The 8,964-nt window shown below is 37.6% G+C and overlaps 1 protein-coding gene across 2 annotated transcripts in view; it reads left to right on the top strand.

The window, feature by feature from the left end:
* The first annotated feature begins 363 nt into the window (after positions 1-363).
* Positions 364-8,964, top strand: part of zbtb34 (zinc finger and BTB domain containing 34) — a 20,547-nt gene continuing 11,946 nt past the window's right edge. Inside the window, exons 1-2 of one of the 2 annotated variants that reach the window (XM_016448607.1) lie at positions 364-494; positions 4,168-4,273. The gene's annotated coding sequence lies outside the window, so the exon portion shown is untranslated. The remainder of the gene's footprint in view (positions 495-4,167; positions 4,274-8,964) is intronic. The other variant, XM_016448606.1, reaches the window with a different exon arrangement.

Below are 8,964 nucleotides of genomic sequence, written 5' to 3'. Positions count from 1 at the left end.
TAATAATCAAATAATAATAATAACTGTTATAATTATTATTTATAATTTATATATATATATATATATATTAGTAATACAGTATCTGTATTAGTAAGTAGACTTTATGGTTCTTTAATGATTTATAAACCAGCCTCAAAATCTGGTTTATTAGGTATTCACGGAAGTGGATTTCTGGATACCCTTCACTGAAATTACTGCAACAAAGCTGACATCCTTAAACATACACTGCCTGACCCTGCAGCGAAAAGTCGAAGGGAAGGGGGCGAGCCCTACCGCTGATCTCTATAGCATCTACCGAGCGATTTCCCTGACAGCGCGTCAAGAAACTCGAGAGACACAGCGCGTCCCCTGGAGACAGCACGCGTCCACTTCCGGTTGGGCAGAGAGCTGGAAAAATAGCAACGGCCGAGGAGCACAGCTGGGAAAGGAGGAGGCCAGGCTGGAGCTAAAGCGAGTCGCTGTGCAGAGGAATGGGCGACGTTTAATCAGAGAAGGTGAGGCGTGATATTTTTAATTCGCGCTTTATGTTCGCTCAGACGTTATGGTTGTTGTATTTGACGCGGTTATACCGGACGCTTCTAAATACATGTCGCTAACCGGCTAACTTGTTAGCATTCCGTGACAGCTTTGGTGCGAGCTAGCCTGGCAGCAAATGTAACGAGGGGGAGTTCGCATGCAGCGCTGGTTAGATTAACGCTACCTCTCCGAGCGAAACTGTCATGATATGACCTTACCATTTTACACCGCTCTTCAACGTAGCTTACGTGTTTTATTATCAACTCCGATGCAGTCAGTGTTAGCTGCCAACCTCAACATTCCACATTCCCCTCAATCACAAGCAAGTGGGCCACTTCCCACCCTCCCTATTGTGTTTAGACAAAACTAAAGTAAAACTTTTGATTACAACCGGAGACGTGAGGCAAAAGTACCTTACATTAACTTACGTTAAGGTATTTAACTATCGAAAGTGTAAGTCACTGGCTGTGTCATAAAACTAGTGAGCCGCCTAAGTTACCTAGATAGCTTTTGTACATTATCAATTCGTTTGATGTTGCCAGTTATGCCTAAAAATGCTGTCTTTTTAAGCAACTCACTAGGTTTTGAAACAGCCAGAGTTATTTGAGCTGTTACTGGTTTATTTGACAAGGTGGTAATGATTTATTTCAAGTGAAACTGCATTTAATTGGCTTAGTAACTTGATCGTCAAACGCCACAATTAATGTATTCAATTTATAACGTGTTTAAGGGAATGACTTTGTCACATGTGGCCTAGTTTTAGTTCACGTAAAATGAAAATGAAAGGGTTAGTGTTCCTAACTTTCTGCCTGTCATTTTTGGGTGAATTGTACCTTTAACTTCCACATATCATAATATGTGTTACTGTCCACAAACAGTGCTGTGTCTATAAGATAAAACTTTTATTGGCATACAGGGAAAGTAAAGTGTGAGTGTTGTGCAAGAATGAGAAAATCAGTTTTATAGTTTCACTTTCAAAAGTTGTTCATGTGCCATAATGATTTTTTTGCCGTGAATGTGTTTTTGTTTTTGGCTTACAGCTGAGAGTTCACATGTAAAACAATTATCTGTAAGTTATTAAATGGTTACCTTACTCGTTAACAAACGTGTTAAAAAAAAAAAAAGTTTCCTTTTCTTTACCTTTCCACATGTCTGCTCTAGTTTTTGAAGTACTATTTTAAGTGTGAAAAATTGCTTGCGTTTTTCCTAATTTGTTAGTCTTTTTGGATAAAAGTGGGTGCTAATTGGCTAACTGCAATTGCAGGTTACAACCTACAAATGCAGATTAGTAGGCTAAATGTGTCACAGCAGTTCACAAGAATAATAGAGTGCAACAATCAGGTTCTGAAAGTAAAAATCTCATTCATTCTTTTCATAGGGCAGTTGGTTTTGAACGATAACCTGTAAAGACAGACCTGCTTTGTTAAAGCCATCAGCCTACATTATTTCAACTAGATTAGTAAATCGTGCCCACACCCACTCCAATGAAGAACTGCATATTATGTAGTCAGTCTGCTTATGTTCTCAAATTACTATAATATTTGTATGCGTAATATGTAATTTTTTGCAATAAAAGTAAAAACATATGGTTTCTATATTATTAACATCTTTAACTCAATAGTTCTATACGTCTCCATCAATTCAATTGTGACATTCGCAGTGCTTCATGGGATTGCAGTTCTTTCTGATAAATGCACAGTCATGACCTTTGACTCTATTTTGATTTTCAGATACTTTTTTTCCTTCAAATTAAAGTTTGTAATGTTGTAATTCACCTCGTAGCTAATTGGCTTGGTTCATGGCTTACAACTTTTTAAAAATCTATGGGAAAAATACTCCTTAAACCAACAGCGCAGGAAAAAGTGGGTGGGCACAGTTGCGTTCTATAGGAAGGATATATCCGAGTGAAACTTGAGTAAGAACATTCCGTGTTTTTTTTATTTATTTTTTTTTAACTCAGGTTCTATAGATACCTCTGGCATATGTTCAAGGTGATTGTGTACCTGAAATATGTCTTCTTGAGCAATACCCTGAAATTGAAAGTAAAAATATTTTTATTTGCCTTTGTCTTTTTAAAAGGTGTATTTTGCTCACTAATCCTATAGGTGCGTTTATGGCATCTCTGGAGGCATAAAGGTCCCTCCTAACCACTCGGAATGTTTCCCAACCAGGCTTGTCTGAACAGACGGAGCCAAACCAATTAAGCCATGTGCATTATTGCTTTGCACTCGATAAACCTTTCATTTTTGTGGCTGTGGCTGCTTCTCCTCAGTATTAGCTGTTAAAGGGGTTTGGTTTGAAAATCCTCCTGTTATGGCAGATTTATAGCATGTAGGGGGGAAAAAAAGAAGGATTTTTCTTGTATCTTAGTCAAGACATCACCTCCGCTGCTCCAGCTTTTGTTAGCTGCTTCTGAATCTAATGACTTCTGCTGTGAGTATAATACTTGAGTTTTTTGGGAATGTTGAAGAGCAGTTTGTCCCTGAAGCTTGCGGTTCAGTGGGCTTTGGCTGTGTGTTCCTTGTCTCTTGGCCAGCTTCAATGGGGATCGACTTGGGAAAGAAGAAAGGATGCCTTTGACCTGCGCACCCGAGGCAAAACAGAATGACTTGGTGGTATTTTTATCCACTCTGATTATGCCTGTTAGATATGCAAAGCCTGGCTGATTTCCCTTGCCAGTTCTTTTATAGCGATTCTTAATTATCCTTTCAAATTTGTGCAGCAGTTTCCCTTTGATGTAGCTTTTCTTTTCTTGCCATCAGAATGATTGGACTCGTAGATGGCGATGGAAGGAGGCACAAAACAGGCCTGGACTATGTTCCTAATGCACATTGGCCTTTTTATGATCTTTCTCCTGTCACGATCGGGAGCAATATGTTAGTGTTTTAACTGAAGATTCCTTTGGTGTAGCCTCATCCCTGGGACCAAGGATGTTACCCAGAGCTTCTGACCCATTTTTCGTTAGCTGTTCGAGCTAGCTGCTGCTGTGTTGTTGAGTTATAGGCTATATTATCATGATAGATATGCTAGCGGTTATATAAACGTGATTAGAGATTGTAGTTATTCACTACTGTTTGTTTGAATAAAAATACTTTATTTTGTTAAGGAATCAACGTTAAGAATTGAAATAAAGGCGTCATCTGGTGGACTTTCTGAAAACTACAGATCATACTTTCACATTTTTGTATCCACGCTCTAGATAGTCTGATTGAATCAAGTGCATTATGGGTGTTAAAAGTTTCCCTACCTTTTTTTCACCACAACTCTTTTTCTCTGTTTTCTTTAGTCACAAAAAATGCATTTACTGCATAGACAGACAACTTTTATTAAGACCCCATCTTGCCAGTGATAAATGAACGCTTTAATTACACAGACAGCAGCAGTTTAGGCTGTTGTCATTTTAAGACCTCGAGACTTATTTTAATGATCTAAGCGCATGGTCTAAAGCACAAGGCGCAGGTGCACTGAGGGCGTGTCCGAATCCACTTTTACTAGTATAATGACGGTGTAAAATAATAAAATAAAAGTGTTAAAAAAATATATATATATAATAATAAAAGTGTTGTCCCTATTCTCTTAATGAGTAATGGGTGTGTTTTGGGCATAACGTGCAATAATCCAATCAAAGTCTCATCTCCCATTCCCTTTAAGAGCCAGTTGCGCTCGCGCCATGGCGGATTCGCTATTTACACGGCAAGCGCAAAAGACTGAACGCATCTCAGAGAGAAAACGGAGCTGCTCGTGTGCAAGCAAATAGGTAACCTAATTCTGATACATGCAATGACTATCCATTATGACATGTAGGAATTTTTATATTTATTTAGCCTACACAATAATAATCTTTTACATTGTAATCTTTTAATTTGTAATATTTGGCATGTTTGTGTGCTGCTGTGCGCCCCTGAGTGTGTAATAAGCAGAGTGTATGTGCGTTGTGGACCCGCTTATAGATGCATATTACTAACACACTCTTTAACCTGTTAACCAGCACCTGGACACCGGCGCACTGAACGCTCTTTGTTTGCACGTGTCAATGTTTACGAATAGATTAAATGAAACAGGACAAAATTTATCTTTACAAACTATATATCATTATAAAGGTCTAAGCCTGTTTTTCAATGGAAAGCTTATAAAGAATGTATTTGCTAAATTTGTGTAAGCAGTACACATCAAAACATGCATAATCAAAACGCAGTACATACCAGATTCATCATAATAGCAAGTCACAAACGCATCCACAGCTGTAAAATCCCAGTTTAGTTAGAAAGGTAAGGGTCCACTGAACAACTTCCCATAGAGCACTTTTAGTCCAATTAAACAATAACGTTGTAATATGGATGGTTATTCCTTTTTTTGTTTACGTCTCATTTCTTCAGGGACAGTTATTGTTTGTATCCGTTATGGAATAACTTGCGCTCAAAAAACTGCGTCACGGTAGTAAAAAGCAACATGGTTTTGTAGTATACAGTGTTACAAACAGAATGAGACCATCCACTAAAAAAAAAAGTCAAAGATACGCGGAATATTGTTTATTTGTGTTGCGGGTGTTATTTGTCAACAGTTTAGAAGACGTGAAATAAAGTGGAAAGCGGAAGTGAGAAAAAAGTGTTTAACTGTCTTACGTTTTAAAATCACAAAGGGAGTTTGTTCCCATCAGGCTAACGTGACAGTCACGACTCATGCAGCTGTAAGGTTTTCTTATTCTTTAGTTTTTACTCGCGATCTTTACAACACGCATTACATTATGTATTTCATGGCACACTCGTTTTATGTGTATTTGGCGCCACCTATTGTTGTGGGTGTATTATTGACATGTCAAAGTCTAGACCGTGAATATAAGACGACCGCGTTTTTTCAGATGTATTTCCAAGAAAAAAACATCGTCTTATATTCGGGTCAATACAGTATAACTCCGATTGGATTCGTCTGAAAGAAGAAAGTCACATACACCTAGGATGCTTTGAGGGTGAGTAAAACAGGCTAATTTTAATTTTTGGGTGAACTAACCCTTTAAACAACGTGGCGCAGGACGTGAAAATGATAACTGCGTCGGGCTGAAACTAGCAAAAAACACTTGCGCCGGGTGTATGATGTATGTGTATTAGAATATATGGAAACGATGTTTTTGAGGATACTTTTCTGCTTTTTCTATCAAAGTGCTGCTGAGATAAACCACACTGCACGGCGTACTCTGTGTTCTCATGGTAGTTCTTGAAAACAGTTCCTCACAAAGTTTGTGAAGCACTCCTCGCCACTTTTCCACCCTCTCACGGCCTTTTGGGTTCCTCCTGCCAGACTGTGCATGTTAAGCATTTTTGGCAGTACTGGACTAGGTTTTATTTTGCAGAATAGGCTAAAAGCTGCTTATCTTGAAGCAGGCCTTCTGCAGTGTTCATTTGCCAATGCTGATATGGCGTTTTTTAAGTCTTAACGGCTTGCTCAGTGAACCGGTAAAATAAGTTTTCCCGGTTAGCCTTGAGTTTTTATTTTTACTGTTGTTTAGGGATTCTGGGTAGTGTGTGTGTGTGAAGTTTTTATTGTGCCTGTGATTGACTGGATCTGATTGCTAATATTTGGGAACCAAAAGGGACTATAATACAAATTTTACCATAATGAATTTAAAGAAGGCTAATTTAGATTATCCTAAGAAAGATTAATTAGGCTGAGACGGTGTTTACCTAATTTCATAATCAGATTTGATCTGGTATGTAATACAAATGCGTGTAAAATTGCAGTTTTAGAACAAACAAACATGCTGATCCACAAGTTAAGAGATACAATAAGTAACTTATGATTAGACATGAAGATGTGTCATGCAGTGAACCAAGGCAACTCGATCACTTTAACTGGAACAGCTCTGTTGATGCCAAAAAATTTGCCTTTGACGTGCACATTGACTGTTGCCAAATCTCTTATATCACTGTTGACGCTGCTTCATTATCTCATTGAGAAATTGCTAACCTTTAACAGACAATCTTTTCACCAATCCACCGTATTAATTTTCCCCCTTGGTCTGTTACTCATGCAACCCATAGTATGAGAAAGTAGTTTCATGATTTTATTGTTTTTAATGATCGAGAGTTAAAATCCCCCTCAACTCTCCCCTCGGGACATGAGCCTGAGTGCGAAACCTGTGATTGCATCTCGCTGGAGTGCTGCCAGGACACTTGCCCTCTTGGGTCCACAGGATCAACTGAGTATGCATTCTCTGGCAACCTGTCAAACTTGAGTTTAGCTTAGTTCGCATAGCAGTGGCGCAACGCCTTTCTGACATGACTTCTGCATGTACATGTGAACATAAAGGACATAACAGGAATTACACGTTTAACACAACTTTCCATGTTGTTGTTTTTTTCACACCAATTAGGTTTTTCGATTTCATTCATAATCTATTTCTTCTAGGGGATTTGCAAAACTACCAGTGGGTTGCTTTGCCAGACAACTAGTTGACAAATCTGTCTGAATTCTTCATTTAACTGGTGTAATTCTACTGATTTCAGGCTCACCTGACACTGATTGAAACCGTTTCTTATGCAAGACGTGATATTGACAATGTTTTTAAGATCTCTGGACTAAAGTTGGGCTATTCAACTTGATAACAGGGGTGGAATGTATATCTTGGAAAACATGTAGGTGCAATACCATTCAAAATTTGTAAACGTTTTTAAAGAAATTGATATTTTATTCAGCAAGAATGCATTAAATTAATCAAAGGTGACCTTAAAGACATTTTGTGTTGTTAGTATAGACTTCTATTTCAAAGAATTGCTGTTTTTTTTTTTATTCTGTTCAAGTAAACCTGAAAAAAGTCAGTTTCTGCAAAAAATATTATGCAGCACATCAGGTTTCAACCTTGATAATAATAAGAAATATTTCTTGAGCATCAAATCAGCATATTAGAATGATTTCTGAAACATCATGTAACACTAAAGACTGGAGTAATGGCTGAAAATTCGGCTTTGCCAGCACAATTTAAAATGTAGGCCTATTCAAAAAGAAAACAGTTGTTTTGAATTGTAATAATATTTCACAACATTCCTGCTTTTACTGGATTTTTGATTATAACAAAAAACTGTATTCCCGGTGAATGGTAGTAGCCTATTTGTGTGTATTATTTCTGTAATATTTCTGTTTATTTGTCCACTTTTTTTGTTTCCTTTTTATGTATGTGTATGCAAAAAAAATGTAGTTTTGTTTCTCTTTCTCTTGAGTGTTTCTATGATTCCTCCCCTCTTTCTGTTGCTCTTGACCATGGCAAAGAGACAACATATGGGTGATGAGACAGGTGTCTCTGCAAGCCCTGCCAATTGGAGAAAGTGTTTACGCTCCCAAATTGCTGACTGAGACTCGCGCTGAATCACTAGAGAGTGAGAAGAGAAGGCTTCAGATAGGTGTAGGGGTGTGCGATATGACGATTTTTGATCGTGGATGATAAAAATGTCTCCACGATCTGCTTTTGAAGAAATATCGTATTATCGTGCTATGGCGCACATTCTATCAATAGCAGTTCTGGCGCCTCCGTCATATACTGTACAACGCCACATGCGTTCACATCAGTGTTAACTCAGCAGTAGAGTTACTCTCACAGGACACTGCACTTATTCGCAATCACAAAAGTACATTATTTGCATATGCTTTAAAGCCTTGCCGGTTAAATGTTTCATTCGCACTAAAAAGCCTGGCAGACAGTGCCTGATTACTGAACTAAGTTATCTTTTGCGCTAATACTGTCAAAACACACAAGGTTTACATATAGACTCAGTTGGTTATGTCTAAAATGAAAGTAGACAGTTGAGAGAAAAACGGATTTGTGCTTGTATATTAGATGCATGCAGGTCTTAAAGGGACAGTATTAAACATGCAGCCAACTGTCATTAAGGATAGTTCACCCTAAAATTAATTTCTGTCATTATTTACTCACTCACATGTTGTCCCAAACCTGTATTAATTTCTTTCTTGTGTTGAACACAAAAGAAGATATTTTGAAGAATGTGGGTAACCAAACAGTTGCTGGTCCACATTGAATTTGATAGTAGGGAAAAAAAATCCTATGGAAGTTGCTGTGGACCAGCAACTGTTTGGTTTTCCACGTTCCTCAAAATAGCATTTATGTTCAGCAGAAGAAAGAAACTCATTTAGGTTTAAAACAACTTTTGAGTGAGTAAATGATGGTATAAAAATAAAACACTGTGACAGAATTGACAGACAGATGACAATTTTTATTTTTTATTTTTATTTAAAACAACAAAACGCAAAGAGAAAAGTCACTCACTATTCTTGACTGAAGAACTTTAATACAGTTGCTTTAGGAATCAGTCTATATAGTGTTTTATTTTCATATCTGTTCATTCAATTTCTTGAATGCTCCTGCTAAATACACCTATTGTATCTGAAAATAAAGCACTGTTTGTTTTACTTGTATATTATGTGTAGTTGTAATGTGTATCT

Source organism: Sinocyclocheilus anshuiensis, unplaced genomic scaffold (assembly GCF_001515605.1).
Source record: "Sinocyclocheilus anshuiensis isolate Anshui unplaced genomic scaffold, SAMN03320099.WGS_v1.1 scaffold451, whole genome shotgun sequence".
Lineage (NCBI taxonomy): Eukaryota > Metazoa > Chordata > Actinopteri > Cypriniformes > Cyprinidae > Sinocyclocheilus > Sinocyclocheilus anshuiensis.
The sequence above is the reverse complement of the archived record's forward strand: the minus strand, read 5'-3'. Positions and strand labels throughout refer to the sequence as shown.